This window comes from Acomys minous (genome assembly GCF_964271855.1).
Source record: "Acomys minous genome assembly, chromosome: 9".
Taxonomy (NCBI): domain Eukaryota; kingdom Metazoa; phylum Chordata; class Mammalia; order Rodentia; family Muridae; genus Acomys; species Acomys minous.
The window spans coordinates 23,578,840-23,600,242 of record NC_140490.1 but is presented as its reverse complement, the minus strand read 5'-3'; the positions used below and the strand labels follow the sequence as shown (position 1 = coordinate 23,600,242).

The window sequence follows — 21,403 nt, the reverse complement described above, 5'->3', positions numbered from 1 at the left end:
AAACAGCTAATTTTCTACTACTCTTTCACTAGGAGTCACAGCCTCTTAATAGGGCAGGAACCCTTATCTCATGTGCCTTTGAAGGTACCTTATTTTAAATGTGAGTGTCTAATAGCACACATATTATGAGAGTGTTTATAACAGCATCCTGGCAAATGGATTGCATGCACAAACAGGGTAAGTGCTATATTCACCTAACTGCTGTGTGTTGGTGGCATATACACAACGGACAGTTAAGTGTTGTCAGCATCAAAACAGTGACTGCTTTAAGGTTATTTTATATGATCTAATACAAATCTTTCTTCTGAGACCACTGTCTTCATGTTTCTGTTTAATCTCAAACAAACAAACAAACAAACAAAAACAAATCACATGGTACACTCGACATGAGGACTAATTTTCAGATTTATTAAAATCGTGTCTCTATGTTCAACCTTTTTCTGATTATCTAAACATCTTTGAGAAATTTAGACTGAGTCAAATTACCCTCGTGGTACGTAGGCTGAAATGAAAATGGAAATCTATCACCGTGAGCATTTCCAAAGCCATAAAGATAAAAGAAAATAATGAAAGTCAAAGAAAATTTTAAAAATCAAAGAGTGAGTCAGGAAGACACCCTCCCATACAGACACATAAAAAATGGAGTAGGTCAGTGTGCAGTGTCTTTTTCAAACCTATGTGTAGAACAGAGGGTGATCAGGGATACAGGAAGGTAACCGTGAAAAGCTAAATTGGGAAACATCAAGATCACAACTTGGTGTTATACAATATTTGGAACAAGTGAAGCCTTTGACTCTGGTAGAGCTTGCAGTCCTGTTTAGAGCAGTTTTTCTGCCTTGCTTAGTATCAAAAGGTTCTGTGGATAGAGCTTCCCTATTTTCTGGGGGTTGTGTTTTGATCCATCTTCTAGCTTCATTGAATAGGATTCTGGACCATGAAAAACAAGATTATTGTCCCAAAGCTATTCTAACAAAAGCATTAGCTTCCTGCCTTCCTGATCATTGTCATCCTGAAGGTATAGAACACTTCCAACAGTGTACCTGGCTGCCTGACCTGTCACTTCATTTCTCATGAACTCTGCTTGAGAAAAATGGTGGCGATTGACACAAGCCTAGCCTTTCTCCGTTCTGAGCCACAACCATACATTTACTAGCTCTAAAACATTAGAAAGTATAATACTTTGAAGAGGTGGAATATGTTGAACAATTAGAAAACAATACAATCGAGTTAGAGCTTTTTAAGCTGTGATAAATCTTTGTGTACAGAAATGTATGCATGTCTAAAACAGTACAATGAGCAAGACCATGAATCTAAAAAACCAACACTTTCTCTAATCAACCTCTCAATGAGTTTGTTATACTAATGCAGGTAATCCTGTTATTACCTGCTTGTTCACAAAAGTACCTCACACACAAAATGAAGTAAATGCACTCTATGAACCCCAGAATTTTCAGGAAACAAGGACCACATAAGAGGCCTGCTGGTGGTGAGCACTAAAGTGTGTCTCAGTGTGATTAGAGGCAAATGATGGTAGCTAAGAGTCTCAAACGCCAGTTTTCTCTCACCCACTTCTTGTTCTGCCTAAGGAACCAAATTTTATACCCTATTTTATTGCTTTGGTGTTTCTAACCACCCTCTGGTCCCAGACAACTGGATCACCAAGATGTCTGTTGAGTATCACTATACGTCCGCTAATGTCTACTGTCCCCTTTGAAGCCATCCGTCCTACAAGTTGATGAACTTAATTCCCGCCTTCCACAGTCTTGTCCCCACTAAGGTGCTCAATATGAAGGTGAGAAATAGACTGACTTCTGGAAAATGCCACTTGTATTTCCAGTTAATTACTGGCCTCTTTTTTCCAAAGTTTAACGTTTATACATTTAGTGGTACAAATATACAGAGTACAATGTTGTTTCATTGCACACATTTTTATGTAATGAGGCAATCCAAGTAATATGTGGGCCTGACACTTCGTACATATTGGGAATCATTTGGAGAGTTGGAATATGTTGAATAATTAGAAAATAATATAATAGATTATCATTATAGTATAATAAATAATACAAATGATTACCAATACTCATGAAAACAAATGTCAGTCCTTGAATACATAAAAAGATGTCACACAGCTGACTGTGTTTAAAGAAGCAGATCTACAGGCGATTATTTTTTTTATTTAATTGTAAATAAATGCTGGGTTTTAAAAATGTTGTTAGTAACAGTTATAACAGACACCCTTACTATGTAGAAATGATTTATAACATGAATAGAAAAGAACATGTAGCTATCACGGTATTAAAAGCATCCCCAGGTCACTATTGACTCCAATCTGTAGCCTTAGGATATATAAAAATGTTGGTGTATACTTTTTTGCAACTATTAATTGTTTGGTATGAATCTGAAGTTCTAGTATTCCTGTTTCAGCTAGCAGGATCTCCATTCACTTGAATGAAAGAACATCAAATTATATAGTAGCTATTCAAGGTTAGGCAAAGACACGGGATTTATCAGCTTCCAACTCTAGACCAGGATGTGCTTGCTTCCCATTTGACCTGTGCATCCTTTGATTTGACCACAGTCACAGCCATCCTATGTTCTGTAAAGAGAGAGTCAATCCGCAATATTTTGAGTCACTTCGCTTGTGTTCTGGAGTTCAGAGGATTTCAGTCCTGTAACTGTTGGCATTTGGACTGAGTTAGACTTTTTATTCAGGAAAAAAGGAGGTATGTCAATGGGGTGTGCTACATGCACAGTTGGGTTTCTATGTGAGAATCTTGGCTCAGTTTGAGTACTGCATGTTTAATTATTCTCATGTGGTCAGGAGAGCTGGTCTATTGTCCCCTTCCCTTTAGCCATCATTGATCCATTGGCTAGGCTGGGATGAGGAGTTTCCATTGTCAGTTAATAATTTTCCACAGGAAGAAGCAGACAGGAAACAATGCTCACAGCAACAGGGAGCACCCCCCTATCTCCCCATCTCCTCCTGTGTCTGGGCTTGGTACATTAATGTGCATGAGTGTTTTATTTCTCAATAAGTTGCTTACAGTAGAGATAAAAAATATTCCCTGCCTCACCAATGATTTACTACCTAGAACCAGGAATAAAATGTCTTTGTAAATGGGATCTATACTTTAAAATAGGGAGATTTGTTTGATTTTTCAAGTCAATTACTTTTTCCGAGACAGGTTTTCCCTATGTAGCCTTGGCTGTCCTGGACTCAATTTGTAGACCAGGCTGGCCTCCAAATCACAGAGATCCTCCAGTCTCTGCCTCCCAGAGTGCTTAGATTACAGGTGTGTGTTACCAAGCCCAGCTCAAGTCAATTTTTAAGTGCAATTTCATGTACATTTCAGAACACACAACCGTTATGGAACTCCATACAGTTTATAAACAATACAGGATAGCTTGCTAGTTCCATTTCTATTTAATGATTTAGAGTAAATTCTAATCAATACCTAAAGGAAAGAGGATGTTGAGACAGAGACTGAGTCAGAGGGAGAGGCAAAACTACTGGAAACAGTAAAACAAAATTATTACAATGTTTCTACCATGTCTTCCTTTTAAAATTCATTAGATACAATGGAATTGCCAGTGAATTACAGTTAAATAGTTAATTTGAAAAGTACCAGACATCTTATATCTCAATAAAGATCATTCAGAATTTATGGACACTTTTCCCTTAGTAAAAACGCAAGTATAGCCAGGCATGGTGATGCAAGCCTTTAGTCACAGCACTCAGGGAGGCAGAGCAAATAGATGACTGTGAGGTTGAGGCCAGCCTGGTCTACAGAACTAGGTCAGGACAGTCAAAGTTACAAAAAGAAACTGTGTCTGGGGAAAACAAAAGAAAACACAAACAAAAATGCATGTGTGTGTGTGTGTGTGTGTGTGTGTGTGTGTGTGTGTGTGTGTGTAGTATAGTGTAGTGTAGATTTAATCACTTCTAGTAGGAAATGGACAGACTTGTCATCAGTAGAGGTACAACCCGGAGGCATGAAAAGGTAAAGAAAGGAAGAAACATAATCTCCTGGGTGAAAAGATTGAATGTGAAAAATAGATTTTATTAATGTCACAATCCACTTTATATCAGCTGCCATCTCATTAAAAATGGGTAACTTGTTAGAAGTTAACAAAAATATTTTGTTATTTAGAAAAAAAATGAATAAGCTTTTTGAAAAGGTCTGTTAGAGTTTTTGACATTCTTGGTTTGTAGGTGATCAGCTTTAAGTGGAAAGTTTACTGAAGGATGTGGAGTTACAAGGTGAAACTGCTCCTGGAGTCCTGGCATCCCCAGACTTGAGAATGCATACGTGTGCCGTGTGTGATGCATGATCTGTGGCGTGAGACAATCATCACAAAGCAATAAACAGGAAGAGAAACAACAATACAGCAGGATCGTCATTTGCCTATGAATGTTGACAAGCAGATTGGTATTTGCATCCTTGCAGTTATGAACTTAGTAACGACTTCAATTCTACGCCTAAAACAGAGGCAGTGTTTAGTTATGACACATATTTGAGGAAGTGGTAGAAATATTAAGTTATTAAAACATGCAATATAGCTATTGATTTATGGACTGTAAAATTCATTCTCCCCACTAGCTTTGGAAAATACCATTTGTTGCATACCCATATAGGGTTTCCTTCCAGACTTATTGCTATGTAATTGATAAAGATGCACATTTAAACTGTATGATGTGCCTTATTTTAACTTATATACTCAGTAAAATGCCAAAATAAAACTAATAAAAATGACAACTCATATTTAGTTTTTCTTTATCCATTCATCTTTTTTGTATCACAGGTACTGTGAATAATATCATAATACATTTGGGAGTATAGATATGCCTTTATGTTGTAGAATGTGGTCCTCTGACCAAAAGTACCACCATTTTCATCAGATTAACTATGCCTGCTTCGAGAGTCAATTACAACTTGTCCTGTGGATTTTTTACATCCTCTCTTAGAGTGTGGGCATCGTTGTATACCATCACTTGAGTTTCTAGGAAGATCCTCCTGGCCATTTTTGTGCTATTTTGTCCTACTTGCAGGTGCTGAGGTGAGATGTAAGAGGGTCTTAGTTTTAAGTACAAGCTCTCTCTAAGTGCATGCCTTTGTCTCTGGCCATGTCTCTATGGCTGTAAGGACCGCTTAGCTCTACACAGCACTCTTGTACTTATGTTTCAGTGCCAGTACTTTTGAAGCTATATTCTAAGCTCAAATATATCCCATGACAATGTGACCAGCAGATTGACAGCAAGGTGTTTCTACATGTGAAGGTGTTCACCTCCAAGCCTAATTGCCTGAGGTTTATCCATAAGACTCATATGGTAGAAGATGAAAATGAGTCCCACAAATTGCCCTGGTGTATACACACCTGTACTGATGCCATTACACACACATTCAGAAATGAGTAATAAATGAGTTAGCGAAAAAGTAGAATTTTACAATTGTAGTGGTTAATTTAGAAGCAGGGCCTAATAAATGTTTATTAACAGCCCTATAATTATTATTATTACAGCAGTGTTTTCTAACCCTCTAGCAATCAATTAAAACACAGACACCTGTTATATTTTAAACCAACCTTGGTTCACCTGGGGCAGGGCAGGTATTAGTCCCCTAAACTATTTCCCATATCTATCTGCCCTAATCCTATGCCATATGCTTCTAATAATGTTGAATGACTACTTAATATTTAATATTGAATTATTATTTTAGTAATATCAGTTATTTGTTAACCATCTATATACCCCCCAAAAAAGACATAGAGAGACTAAGATCTGCTAAATTAGCCTATAGCACAATGCAACTCAATAATTACTCCATTCTAAACCTCCATGCTAGTGTACTTTCTTCCCGTTTGGAGTTCTCACATTATACTTGACTTTAAATCACCTCCCAGGCCCAGTTCATTCCTCTTGATGTTCCCTGGTCTCTCCTCATGGTTCCACCCTCTTCTTTTTTCTTTTTCTCCTCCCCTCACTCAATCAGGATGTCCCACCCTAGTCTCTGTTGTTGCTCAGCATTGGCTAGTTTGTTTTTATTGGCAACACAGAGAACAAATGGTGACATGTTTACACAAACTTGAAACTGGATATACTTAGAATAAACATCACAATGCAATGTCTGGATTGATGCAGAGAGTGGGGTGGAGAAATCAGCAATTGAATGAAGAAGGATAAACTATACATAGCCCACAAAGAACATCATGCCAACATAGTAATTTCTACTAAGCTACCTCCCATCCATAATCCCAAATACTTGCTAACGTTCTTCATGTGCACCAGATCCTCCACTTATGCCAGCTGTGTGCTTCTCCACCACCTAACCCATGGCACAGCCTGTCTTCTCCTCATCCTCTGCTCTCCCCCTTCTCCTTACTCAAATCCTTCACTCTCCCAGCCCATGAGCCTTTGCCACACCTACCTTCTTCTGGCACTGTCCAGGTATCAGCTGTATACTTGCCAAAAGGGAGGCAAGATTAAAAATATCATTTTGGGATACATTTTGGGAAAAAACCAGATCTTGGGGAACAATAATTAGCATGAGAAAATATAGCACCAGAAAAGGAGAAATGTTGGGAGTTGGACAAGGTATCCTAGATGGGAAGAGACATCCCAAGAGCTGGGAATGCACAGTTCCGGGCCCTCCACAGCTGTCTCCAGGTTCAGGAGTCAGGCAGGAGTGGAGCAATGTCCTGAACTTGTTTTACTATGTCTAGTATGTTCTGCCTATAAGGAGAGTGCGTTTCCAATTCCAAGGAAACACCATGCCACCAACCAAACCTCAGAATCCTCCAGCTTCCCCGAGGGTAGAGCCTGGATACCTGTGGTCAGCATCACAACTCAAATCCTCAGTTCTACTGGTCCCCTGTAGAGACCAGCTGGACATAGGAGCATACAAGGCATGGGACCAAGATGAGGAAGCCCAACCAAACCTGAGTGCCAGGACCACAGTGCCTGCTTGGCTACCAACTTCCAGGCTGAACCTGAATCCTTAAGGCCAGCACCACTTTGTTCCATAGATGGCTCCCCTCGTGAATTGCCTAATTTCCCACCTGGGACACAGTCAATATAAAGGTGAGCTGTAGGTAAGACACAACCCCATTGTCTACCATCCTGAAGAGGCCAGTGTGGCATTTGTGCAACATTCAGCTTAGATCCATATCTCTGCTGACTCTGAACCTGCTTGACTTACCTGGGATGTGGCCAGCACATGTGAGAGATACTCAGGCTCTGACCCACACAGTCCATCTGCCCACCCAAGGAGGCTTGTGTGGGGCAGAGCAACATTCAGTTTAGGGACCTCTGTGCCTGCTACCAAACTGCCTGGAGATCAAAGACATCCTTGTCTGTTGTCACCAGAGACAGCCTGATGGCTAGATATCAGTGTAAGCATACAAGCAAGAAAACCTGGCACCTTAGATCAGCACTCAAAACAGCTATCTTCCAACATTATGCTCTGGAGATACCAGCAGCTCAAGAAAATGATCTTAAATCTGAGGCTATGAAAATGATGGAGGCCTTAAAGGAGGAAAATAAATCCCTCAAAGAAATGTAGAAAAGTACAATCAAAGAGATGAAAAAATTTGACTAAACCCCTTAAAGAAATAAAGGAAAACACAATCAAATGAGAGAAAGAAATTAATAAAACTATTCAAACCCTAAAAATGAAATTAGAAACAGTAAAGGAAACGCAATCTGAGGGAAGCATGTAGATGGAAAACCTAGGGAAGAGAAACTGACAAAGTGATGTTTGTCTAACCACTTTTGTCTTTGTTATCTGTTCAACACTTAGAGAAATTTTTAGATAAGATACAACATATGTTTGATGATTAAAGTTTTTCAATTCCTAAAGGTAAATAGGTCTACTCAGATTAACAAAGGCTGTCTTAGAGAAATATAGCTAACCACTTATGTCTTTGCTGTGTTCATCCCCAAGGATCTAGGAAATTTAAATAAGGAACAATATATGTTTGAGAAATAAGGTTTATAAATCCCTAAGGACTATTCAAGTTAACAGTAACCACTTGAAAATATACATCTAGTCTCTTTGTCTTCACTAACTTTGTTAAGCTTTAGTTATTTGGATAAACTGAGTCATACAAGAAACTGTGATATTATAAAAAGATCAAAGAAATAAGGTTCCAAATCACTTTGTTGATGATATGTATGGTCTTGTAAAGTTCTCAGTATCTCTGTGGACTTCATTTGTGGTTTAAAGTTTTATTTTGATGCTAAAGGATCTTCAATGCAATCTTCAACTCAAAAATTTTAAGGCTCAAACTTAACAAGATAAAACTGTACCAAGAAGAGACTTGATAACCTATGAGCATATAAAGGGGGAGGAAGTCCCCCTAAGTCACAGTCATAGAGGAGGGGAGTAAGGAGAAAATGGGAGGGAGAGAGGAATGGGAGAATACAAGGGATGGGATAACCATTGAGATGTAATAAGAATAAATTAATAAAATAAAATTAAAAAAACTGTACAAACCTAATTTTATAAAGGCTACTTATATATTGTTAAAGATGATTAAAACATGTAATGTAATGGTCAATCACCTTATAAATAATAAAAGGGTCTGGTTTTTATTTTTGTATTTCAAGACAGGGTTTCTCTGTGTAGCCTTGGCTGTTCTGCACTCACTTTGTAGACCAGACCGGCCTCGAACTCATAGAGACCCGCTTGCCTCAGCCTCCCTGAGTGCTGGGACTGCAAGCATGCCCCACAGTGCCCGGCTAACAATCAAATTCTTTAATGTGTTTAGAACTATGCTCATATTCATGCTAAATTCAAATGTAATTTATTTACAGGAACAAGCTTTATTTAACTTCCTATATGTTTTAAGAATTACACGTAAAGCAAGTAACTAAAAAGAAGTAAATTTTTCTAAAATCAACAGTCCTTAATAGATGGCCCTCAAACTCCTCAGAGATCTGATGAATGTGGCATTTAAATTGTTTATTGAACAAACAAAAAAAAAACTTCATGTGATAGACAAAATATCAGCTCTGAGCAGTGACCCTAGAGTCTCTAAGGAAGATGACGGGACACAGATGACTCCACCTGGATTGTGTGGATGCTAACCGCTAGGCAAAGAACTATTCCATGCCTCGCCCCCTGCCAGGGCTCTGCCAAACTGTAGACGCTTTGGCTTGATTGCCCTACTCTGACTCAGCATGGTAGGTCAGTTTTCCCAGGTTCTTTCAACACAGGAAAATCTCTCAGCTCTTCTGGGTCAGGCAGCTAGAAGCTAACAACGACTTGTTCCGCAGCTGAAGATTTAATGTGTGACAGCCAAAGACTTAAGACTTCTGCCCCACAGCAGAGCCATCTAGACCACAGGAGCCTAGGGTGACCATCCAGATAGCTGGTCTCTGAGCTTAATTGTATTATGATTCCTGCTCTAATTTATTCTTCTTGTATCTCTGACAGTGTTGATGCTTAATTGTGATTTGGTCAGTTTGGCAACTGTAAGAAAATCAGGTCTGCCACGCCCAGAACTTGCACCTGCCTGGTCAACTCTTTCATATGGCAGAATCAGTCCTCACTTTTCTAAAGCTGCTAGGTCTCCTGGCCAGGAAAGAAGACACAAGAAGTTTTCCTTGTTCACACGCTTCACAATGAAAGAGATAAACTCACAAAACAGGTGTCAATGTAATTTTTTTTTAACTATTCCTTTATTTAAAGGAACTTGTTTTGCACTGGCTGCTCTCATCAATCACCTACTTGTTTCTCCTGGTAATTGACAGGATGGAAAGAAAAGGTTTGAAGTTTACATAAATTGTGAAGATATAAGAGAGTAATTTTTGAGGGTGTGAACACTTAATTGTGAGGATCTAATAAAATGTTTTTAAGGGGTGTAATTGTGTGTTGTAAAGATCTGGGGAAGTGATTTATGGTTTGTTTAAAAGGAGACACATTTCAGATTCTTTCCCTCTCTGTGCTATTGTTATATTAAGACTTTAAAAGTATAGAGTTTTAACATTAATCAAGGAAGTTTTGATAAGCTATTAACCTGGCCCCTCTAAAGCACTGACCACTATTGCAGTTCCAAGCTTAAACTTTTAAACTTCCTTTGTTTTTTTAACTATAGCCTTAAAAGTGCTTCTAGTTGTGCCGCAAATGTTTCTGTCCAATCTATATATCCAGCCCTCCTGGCTGACGGTATTCATGTGTTTTGCATACCTAAGCTTTTGCTGTGATTCAAAGGCATGAGTCTCAGTGCTTCTCTACAGTTTGGATTTAAGCACAGACTGCAAACAGTAGTTATGCTTGTGTATCTAAAAGGTTTCTCTTTCTGTAAACTTAAACAATTCATGAAAGCTTCAGGGAGTCATGACTTGGCTCCACCCGGCACAGGTTAAAGGACTCCAGATAAACACTCCTGTTAACCAAGAGTTTAAGTTTCCCTGTCCTAACTATCAGACCCATGTATGGGTTTTCTTTTCTTGTCTTCGGACCGCATCTGCCCCTCTCTCTGACTATCAGGAGCACTGGCCTGAGAGTTTTAAGTATATACCCAAAATAAAGATCTTGCCCTAAATTTCTTAACTTTACCTTCTGTCCCTTGTCTATATTTGTTACAGTCAATTTCCAGTCACCTGCAGACTTCAAACTGCCTGCGACACATCCACCCCCAGGTGCTTATTTGGAACTTGTATCCCAGACCTCTTCAAAGCAGCTTGCATTGCACTATAGCAAGTGGTCCTACAGACCCTGGACAGTGAGTGAAACAGATGTCATCCAGCCTGAACTTCTATCTCCTTTCCAAGCCTTTAACCAAAGTTCCTGGGCCTCCAACAATGACACCCAAATTTTAGCTAAGAAGCAGCTACATAAGGGATTGTGTCACCTGTAATCATCAACAAAATCACTGTAGTGTCTGGTCCCAAAGAGATGTGGACAAATGGCAAACTGAGATCCCCATTAGCACACCAAAGCAGATTGTAGCCTTGAGGATCACTCAATACAATTGGCCCCCACCCCATGTCCTAACCCTCTTTAGCCCAGTGTCTCTGCCTCCCTTCCCCCAGCTTTCAATTCCTATAAAAAACAAACAAACAAACAAACAAACAAACAAACAAAAAACAGCCCTTTTGACCATGTATTTTCTTGATACTCCTGGTTTTACTCATTCTCTGGGCAATCAGCTCTCTCTTGGTCCCTTTGCTTTGTTCTGTGTCTTCTTTTCTTTTGTCATTCTCCCTTCCCCACCAGAGCCCCTCCCCCTTTCTGTCATGTCCTGGTTCAGTCTGTTTTTAATGTGTAGGCTACAAGATTTTATCCCAGTTCCGGCCCCTCCGGCTATACTCTCCCTCATACCTACAATACACCTTCTCTTCTACTATGGCTGGTCGTGATCATGTCCTCAGTTCATTCCTAGGAGTGTCAGACATGGAGTTCCGCATGGTCAAGGGAGAAGAGATTTTCCACAAATTGTTTCTTGCCTTCCAGACGTATGTCATGATTTATTCATTCACACCAACATATTATAAATGTAATAAAAATATTTAAAACAATATAATATGTGGAGTGTCTTCTGTTTCTCCTTATTAGCATATGTGTATCTCTCTTTTTTTTTCTCTCTCTCTCTCCCACCCTCTCTCTTTTTCTTTTTCTCTCCTCTCTCCCTCCTCTCCCTTTCTCTGTGTGTCTCTTTCTGTCTCTCTGTTTGTGTGTGTGTGTGTGTGTGTGTGTGTGTGTGTGTGTGTGTGTAAATTCACAGGCATTCGCTCATGTGCTTCAAAAGAGCAAAACTCTGAATATTTTAAATATTCAGAATAAATGCAATTATTATTAAATATATGAGCTGGGTACTACTGCATGCCTGAAATCCCAGTACCAAAATGCTGAGGCAAAAGCATTGCAAGTTCAAAGCCATCTTGAATGACATTGTAAGGTCATATCTCAAAAAAAAAACCCTGCGCATGATGGGTGAAATATGAAATATGCACCACACAACAGACGCATAGTATAAGGTTTATTATAGAAGGCTGGGGAGAGAAGGAAAGGGGAGTTTCCCAAGGGGACGGGGGGGGGGGGGGGAGCGCGGCAGCAAGAGAGCAATGGCTGGCGAGCGTGTCCTTTTTATTCTGTGCCTCCCTAGTGGTGGTGGGAGATGATGACATCAGAAGTCTCTTAGCAACCTGGGGGCAGGCTGTTTCCACACCAACAATGCGCCATTACATAGCTACTCAAACCATGTAAAAATGTTTTTTTTAAAGAATTATTATTTATTGAGCTGAGCATGGTGGCACATGCCATTAATCCCAGTACTTGGGAGGCAGAGACAGGTAGATTGCTGTGAGTTCGAGGCCAGCCTTGGTCTACAAAACCAGTCCAGCACAGAGAAATCTTATCTCAAAATACAAAAAAGAAAAAAAAAAGAAAGAAAAGAATTTACCTATTCTATGTATATAAATGTTTGCTACATCTCTGTGTACCATGTGTACTTTTTATCCAAGGAGGCCAGATCATAGTGTCATGTCCTCTTGAGCTGGAGTTACAAGAGTAGTTACAGACTCTGTTTGAGGCTGGGAATGGAACCTGCATCTTCTGCAAAGGTAGCCAGTGATCTCAACTGCTGAGTCATCTCTCCAGCCCCACAAACATATTTTTAAAACTGGGAACACATAATAAAACATTGCAAGTAAAAACATCACATTTATTTGTGTATAAAGGGAAATGGAAATAGGAAATGGAATATGCAAATAATTGCAAATTCTTTTAATGCTCTTATAATTTCCTAAAGTTTCTATGCTATATGGGTTGAATACAAAAGGCTTTTTGATCTGAAACAAGTATTCTTTTTTGTAATAAGGCAAACTTGTCTTTGATCGTATTAATGAATGTGGTATGTCAAATTTATAAATAAATTTCTAGCTATTGCTTTGTATATTTTGTCATTGATTTAAAAGAACATTTTGAAACTAGACAGAAAGTTCGTAGATTAAGAGCTGTGATTGCTCCTTCAGGGTCTCTGAGTTTGGTTGCCAAGATCAGTAGGTCACAACTTCCTGTAAACCAAGCTCCATGGATTATACTGAGTTATTATGGATTCAAAGTTGGGTTTGTTGGGAAAGTTGGGTAGATCTGAGGAGAGTTGAGGTTGAAAATGATCATGATGTACAAAACTGAAAACTCTCAAAGAACTAATTTAAAAGTTAATAGTATCAAACAAAATGCTGTATGTGATATGCTTACCATAAGACCCATGATATAGTAATTTGTGAATACTGTTAAAGATTAAGGTATATTCCTTTAAACACCTTAGCAAAGCATATCTTCTCCATGAAAAAATCAAATAAAGGGCATCACTACTAAATACTATAAAATCCTTTTAATAAAAGGAAAAAAACTTCACTACCTATAGGTGTTGATTTAAAAAGTAGAATCAAATCAATGTATTTATGAAACATTGTTCTGACTTTAGGACTGAAACATTTTCTCAGAGGGCTAGAGTCCCATCTAGAGATTCGTTTAAAAATAGAAGCTTTGAATTTTGTCAACATGAACTTGAAAGTCCATCTTTTCAGGATATTTACAAACATGCCATTTTGCCTTGCTATAGTTGGTACTCATTTGCTGAATCCTGATTGATAAATTATTGATGTCTTTTTGTTGCTTTTATCCCAAGCTAAGGAGCTTAGAGTACATATGAGCCTCTTTTTAGCAATTACCTCTGTTCTCTGAATCTTAACATAGTGAGATACATCCTGACTAGAGCATTAAATCTCAGGGAAACAAAAGAGCAAGAACTTGAAAAAAATCTAACACTTATGCTGTTACAGAAACTAAGCCTGTGTTTACCAGAGCTTTATAACGAAAGTCATTCCCTCTATGGTGACTCAGTTCCCTGACTCCAGTTTGTAATGTCGCCTCCATTAGAATTCAGTATCTTGCAATCCCAGCAGATGGGCTTTCTCTCTTCCAGCTCTACTCTCTATGCATTTATAGATTTCTAAGCATTATTGCTTGAATATATATCCTGGCAGCCCTGTGCCTATGAGGTGAGTAGTGTTAGACCCTGAAATTCCAGAGGGCAAACAACTTTGATGACCTATTTCTTTTTTCTGAGTTACACCAACATCAGGGCTAAACTTACAAGCTTGGAGAGAGGACCTCTAGCTCTGCAGGCAGAAATCTTAGCGCTGGCCTTTAAAGTGTACCATGGGAGAGAAGAAAAAGCCTGGAAACAAAAATACCAATGCTGGCCAAGGCCATCAACTTACCCCAGCAATTACCTATCCCCTCTTGCCTCCCGCATCTCAGGGACCATCTCAGGGTCCCTGTTACATATGTAGTCAAAAGGGTAAACTGGCCCAGGTCTGTTCTAACCCCTGCAGGCCATGGAGGCCATGGTCCAAGGTGACATCAAAGGGACATTGGGTTGATGCCTGCCCCCGTGTCTTGCATGGCACAGGGACATCATTTCCATATTTCCCTCCAGCAGATATCCTAGGCTTGTCAAGGATGACTGAAGGTACCCGGGCTCCCTTGGCCCAACCACTGCCATCTCTAACAGGGAGCCATGGGTACTTATGCTGTTATCTGGGTGACCCACCTCCTTCCTTCTGGACGCTAGACTCACTTACACAGTCCTGGTGGAATGTTCGAGACCCACCTCTCCTTCTTCCATTATTGTGGGGGCTGCATGACAGCATTGCCAGCTTCACCAAACTCCACCACTTACTTCACTTTCCAGCACATTCTCCTAAGCCATTCTTTTGTAGTGATGCCAACCTTATTGGGAAGAGACTTTCTAGCTGAAGTGGGAGCCTTTCTCTCCCTTGCTCCGCCCGTTTGCCTAACCCCAAGATCACCAAAAGCCACTCCCTTCCTTCTCCTAGCTACCCATTCTAACAGTTCTAATATGTCATTTCCTTTGTCAGCCTCTCAGGCGGATTCCCAAGTCTGGGACATCCAAAACCCCTCTATCAGTAGGAACTATTCCCCTGTGGTCATTAGGCTACAAGACCCTACCAAGCTTATTTCCAAACCCCAATACTGACTTGGTCTCAACAGTCTCAGGGGACTCAAGCCTATTATATCTGACCTAAAAAAACAAAAACAAAAACAAACTACTTTGCTCCATTTCTTCTCCTTGTAACAGCCCTTTACTTGGAGTTAAGAATCCTGATGAAATCTACCATCTGGTTGAAGATCTCTGGCCTCTCAATTCTGTACTGGTCCCCCTGCACCCTGCTGTAGCTATTCCCTATACTGCTCTTTCCACTGCTCCCTCAGGGACTTCCCATTTCTCACTCCTAGATCTCAAAGAAACATTCTTCTCTATCCCTCTCAAAGTCCAGTCACAAAACTCCTTTGCTTTCATCTTGGACTGACCCTGACACCCACTTCTCTACCCAACTCACCTGGACTGTCTTGCCCGAGGGGTTCCAGGATAGCCCACACCTTTTGGTCAGGTTCTGGCCTCTGATTTACACTCTCTATCTCTCCCTAACTCTAAACTTACACAGTGTGTAGATGACCTTCTCCTCTGTAGCCCATCCCTACAAATTAACCAAACTCACACCTCTGCGTTTCTATATTTCTTGTCTAACTGAAGTGACATAGTCTCGCATTCTAAAGTCCAGTTGTCCACCCATCAGGTCATCTACTTGGGACTAAATTACCCTAACCCACAAAGCCAGTACCTTAGATAAAAGCACCTAATCTAGTCTTTAACAGTTCCCTCCACTAAAGAGGAGATTTTACCATTCCTAGGAGTGGCTGGTTTCTTATGCTTCTGGATCCCTTCCTTTTCCCTTCCCTCTATATGAGGCAGCCCAAGGCCCCTTACGTGAATTCCTTCTCAAACTGATTACCAAGTCTTTTCATAGAGTCCAACAGGCCCTTCTCCTATCCCCAGCTTTACATCTTTCAAGCCTTACCTGCCCTTTCTCCCACTAACAAAAAAAGAGGGATATGCCCTTGGGGTGCTCGGTCCCTCTGCATCTATAGCACATCTATCAGAGAAATTGGACATAACCACCCAGGGATGGGCACTTTGCGTATGTGCTTTGGCTGCTGCTGAGCTCCTTATTCCTACATTGGATTGCCTATTACTGTCTTTTCTTCTCACAACCTGCCCTACATTTTAACGTATAAAGGCTTATAAACTCTACAGCTTTTTCAGGTTACTTCCCTCCAGGTGGCACAAGTTGAAGTCTCTATGCTTAGTTTCAAACCATGCCCATCTCTTAATAGCTCTAATCTTCTTCCTCAACCTAATGCTAACTACTTCCCATCTCATTCTTTCACTGAAACTTTAGAGGAACATTTGCCCTACCCCTCTCACATACAAAAGGACACATAGCCCCAGCCCATCTATACCTGGTACACAGATGGCAGCTCTGTTGTATACAAAGGAGCCTGAAAAGCTGACTATGTCATAGTGTCAGATACTGAAGTGGTTAAGGCACAAGCCCTCTCTGCCCATATCACTAATCAAAAGGCCAAACTAATAGCTCTTACCCTCTGCCTTCCAATTGGAACAAGGACCGTCCTTAAATATCTACAAAGACTCTAAGTATGTCTTTCATATCCATCTGTCCCATGCTGCCATCTGGAGAATGCATGGGTGACTTACAACAAAGGGAGGATCTATAACTAATGCAGACCTGATTATGGCCATGATAAAAGTCTCCCACCTCCTCATAGCTATTGGAATTGTCCACTGTCAGTCAGACTAGAGTGATAATTCCATAATCTCTAAGGGAAATAACCAGGCTGACAAAGCATCCATGGCTGCAGCCTTTGGAGGCCTGGACTTGCCTCACCAACAAAAGGAAATCCTTACACTACAACCCACATACACCCTGTCACCCCCTGACACTCATATTCTGTCCTATTTACACCAACTGTTTCATCCTAATAGCCAATCTTTACATAACTTTGTTAAGACCCACCTACTGTTCACTTCCCAGGCATTACATTTCTTAAGGACTATTACTGCTTTCCTTAAAACCTGTTAGATGTCAGACCACAAGTTCAGATATCATAGCCTCAATTTCCTTACCAGTAGGCTAGGGGCTGTCTCCCCGGGACTGACTGGCAACTAGATTTTATCCACATGCCCATGGTCAAACATGTCTGATACCTCCTAGTCCTGGTGGATACACTCTCAGGGTGAGTGCAGGCATTTCCCACCACTAACAAAAGAGCTCAGAGAGTCTCTGACATCCTCCTTTGCAAGTCATCCCTTGCTTTAGAGTCCCTGCCTCCTTCCAGTCAAACAGTGGTCCTGAGTTCACCCCTCAGCTTTCCCAGACCTTATCTAAACCCTAACCATTACTTGGTTTTAGTCATATGCCATATCACCCCTAGTCCTCAGGAAAGATAGAACCAACAAACCGATCCTTAAAAATCGTTCTGACCAAACTGTCACAGGAACTTCACCTTAACTGGGTAAGCCTCCTGCCACTAACCCTGTTCAGACTATGGGCTCTCCCTAAAAAACTTCTTTTTATATCACCCTTTGAGCTTATGTACGGATGGCCATTTCTAACTCTTGGTCTTTCACGCAAACCCTCACCTCTCCTTGATCATCTGCTCAGCCACTTACTCTGTCATCCCTGCTCCCTACTACGGAAATTCACTGACCACTATCTACCAAGCCTATATAATAACCCCTGTCCATTTTCTATCAGCATTGGAGACCAGGTTCTCCTCTGTCCTCCAGACCAGCATTCCTCAGGTCTTTCCCATAAGTGGCAGGGCTGCTTCAAAGTAATTCTTGTGACTCTCACTGCTGGTAAGCCTTAGGGCCTCCTTCACTGAATTTATCTACCTTTTACCCATGCCCCAAGATAACGTCCTTTTCTACATATCAACTCTGGCAGGACCCTGCTCCCTTATGCTCCAGAGGACACAAAGACCAACCACCTTGTCTCCTATTCCAGTAAGATGAGGCTTCACTCTGGCAGCTGTGTTTGACCCTACTGGGTTGGATACATATTTTCCCTCCTCCCACTCTTGTCTGTTTCTGTCCAGGGTAACCCTTATTATATGGAGATTTGAGGTTGAGGAAACCCTCATTCATAACAGTCTTTCCAAATAGGGTTGGGGAATTGCTCTATGGTAGGCTGTCAAAAGCAGAGTGAAACTGCCATCACCCCCAAATCTATCCCTTCTATCTTATTTAGTAGAATTGTATTTGTTTCCTCTTTAACCAAAGAGGATGTCATTGCAGGGAATGGCGAGACAGATATGGAGGCTGTCCATACTCTTCTTGTCAGTTCCACACACCAGCATAGAGGAATCCCCCTCACCTTTATAGGAAGACCCGCCTCTACATCCGGGACCCATCGGATCCCAGATGGGAAAGAGGCGTTGTGAGCAAACTCTACCATTGCTATACTCCTGGACTCATGATAAGTACAATTTATATCCAGAAAATAATACGTCCCAATTAGCCAATCCTTGGAAGACATAGAAAAAAGTGATTAAACACTCCTCCAAGGTCAATGTCTCTGACATCCCCTCCTAAATAATACAAACCTGTTATTTCATTTCTTACTTCAGACTCTGACTTCAGCCTATAAGCTCCTTAATGTCACACAGCCTGGACACTTTGCAGATTGCTAGCTGTATGTTCTCTCTGCACCCCTGTCCCACCGGCCTGGGATCATCTCAGAACTGCCACTGACAGCTTCCCTAGTGACCCTGTCAAATAACCTCACCTCGCTACAACCACCTTCATCAACTGCCCTAACTCCGGTGTTGCCACAACTATCTACCTTTTTGATATGGCAAGCTGTTTCAAGGCATCTTGGACATGTTCTGCAGGAACATTAAGTTCCCAGGACTACAACAAAACTATAATCCTCAATGCCTCATCTCAGCCCCAATGCCCTGCTGTTCATAACACCTCGATTCTTTGTAGGACTGAGGTCTATTACCATCATCTACCTGCTGGTTGGTCAAGAGTTTGCACTGGTGGTGCTTCCGTTCCCCATTTTGGGGGGTGATACATGGAGAGGAGTCCTTACCAATTCCAGTTGTGGACTCAATAGCTACACAGAATAATAAGAAGACAATTCAAATCTTGTCCCTCGTGGCTGTTGCAGGAGTCACTGCCTATGTTGGAACCAGGATGGCTCGCCTGGCCACTTTACTAACCTTATACTATCAGCTTGCTTCCAGTTGATCCTGGACCTCCAGAAAATGCCTCAACACTAACTCTTCAGGGATAAACCAACCCTTTGGCACTGGTGGTACTTCAAAACCAATGAGGGGTAGACCTCCTTACTCCTGAAAATGGTGGGCTTTGCCTCTTTCAGCAAGAAGAATACTGCTTTTATACCAACTAGTTGGGTATAATAAAAGACAAAACTCAACAACTCCAATCAGACCTCCAAAGCCTCTAACCTGTGAGCCTGACAATCCCATATGGAAGTGGATTGTACTTTTTCTGAGCCTCTCCTACTCATTTTTTTTTTTTTTTTGCTCTTAGTATTTGCACCCTACTTTGTTAACCTCTTCTTTACATTACTCCAACAACAAATCCAAAAGATCTCTAATGAAATAATCAGTTACTTTTACAGGATTGTCAACCCCTGGCCATAGAACCGGATGCTGACAACTATCTGGTATGCTCTGATGGTGAGGGTCAGCTGCACCCCAAGAATCACAACATCCCTAATCAAAAGGAAGCAGCATGATGAGCATTAAGTTCCTCCTTTACCCTCTCCTCACCATCACCCCTTCTTAACTCCTCACTTTTTTTTTTTTAATAATAACCAAAAGTGAGGAATGTTGGTAATCAAGCAATGATATGAACACCCCAGGAACTTGGTAAAAAATGGGACAACAGGCATCTCTGAGATCACCTCAGAAAGCCAGGGACAGTGGAACACATCATCACCAGGGGCCAGGATGCGACGGTACCCTAACCCACATGTGTTCTTTCTGTAGATGCACTGGGGGACTCGTTCCCACCCTCCCATACCCTTTCTTCTTGCATCCCTCAGAGATAGCCTCTGTAACCCCAAATAAAGTCTCACACGTGGATCTGCCATGTGGCGTGATTTGTGAACCCCTACTATAGCTCTGCCACATAAATTCTAACATTTGGTGGCCCATATGGGGAAGGATCTTCTGGTGGCTATCCCTCATCCGCCGTTTCCTCTGGAATCCTATTTTCCTGGTCTACTCTGGATCCACACACTTGCAGATCTGTTTGCTAATTTTCTTCACCCAATACCAACTGATTGGTGAGCTACCCCCTTCCTAGTTGGCGTAAATGCTTCCCATTGTCCGAGAAACTGCTGGCATCTCTGTGATTCACTGGAGAGTGAAGGTACCGCAGCTACAGTCTTAACAACTGTGGCTGGTCCTTTTCGCTGACCTTTAGGTAGGGCCTTTCCCTTTGGGTAAGGTTTACTCTCCAGCATGTTTTTTGTTTGTTTGTTTGTTTGTTTCCCTGCTGCTGAAAATCCTAGTGCTAGGTAAACTGTGTCTTCTAGGCTAAACCCATTCCTGTTCAGACTATGCTCTTCATCTCCGAACAGCGCTGTTGAGCTGCTGGAACAGACTGCACCAATTTTTGAGTCAAACCTTGTTTCAGGGATCCCTATATGAGTTACTAACCCTACCTCTCCGTGGGAAGAGTCCATTTGTCACCCCTTCACGTTCCCCTCTGGGATGCCCTGTGGAGAATTTCAGGTCTCTATGCCCACACTAAGGGCCACTAAGCTCACACACCTCTGTAAACAAACTAGATAGATCCAAAACAAGATCTTTTTAAATGACTGCCAATAATCGGATAAATGAAAGGAGGTTTCCTACATTCAAGCTTTTCTCTTCTTCACTCCGAAACTTCTGTCTCTGCTTGCTCTCGGAAAAGTTTCCAATGCACACCCACAGGGAATATTCTCACTAAATTACTTAACTTTGTCTTCTGCCCATATTTATGTTCCAGTATCCTGCCAGATTTCCTACATCCAAGCCAACACCGAAGCAGGTGACTACAGCTGCTCCAGCCCAACATCACAGATTGTACCAGCTGGACACGCATTGTCCCTCCAACCTGCAGATGTCCTCCCACCCCGGACAGCAGTTACAGCAGCCTAATCTTCCTGGACCTGGACAACATTTCAGCCTTTTGGTCCCCTATCACTGCTCCAATGTCAGCAGGAAGCAGCCAAAGATGATTTATGTCTTCACCCCTTAGCCGTTTATTATCAACAAAACGTTGGAAACGGTGTGTTTCAGACCCAGGACAAACAGCTCCAGGTTCTCCCAGGACTCCCCCGTCTCTTTCTGCTGCAGGACATGGCTGGCATACCCTGACCTTCCCAGGCAGCGGCTCTTCCTTCCCTCTCACCATATATAATTGGGGCATTTTGTTGCTCTTGTTTTGTTTTGTTTTGTTTTGTTTTGTTTTGTTCCTCTACCTC

The 21,403-nt window shown here is 41.2% G+C and overlaps 1 long non-coding RNA gene across 1 annotated transcript in view; it reads left to right on the top strand.

The window, feature by feature from the left end:
* LOC311604274 overlaps nucleotides 1-20,953 on the top strand; it is a 54,941-nt gene extending 33,988 nt beyond the window's left edge. The window contains exons 2-3 of the long non-coding RNA XR_014781423.1: nucleotides 10,589-10,725; nucleotides 20,926-20,953. This is a non-coding gene — a long non-coding RNA (uncharacterized lncRNA). The remainder of the gene's footprint in view (nucleotides 1-10,588; nucleotides 10,726-20,925) is intronic.
* The last annotated feature ends 450 nt before the right edge of the window (nucleotides 20,954-21,403 follow it).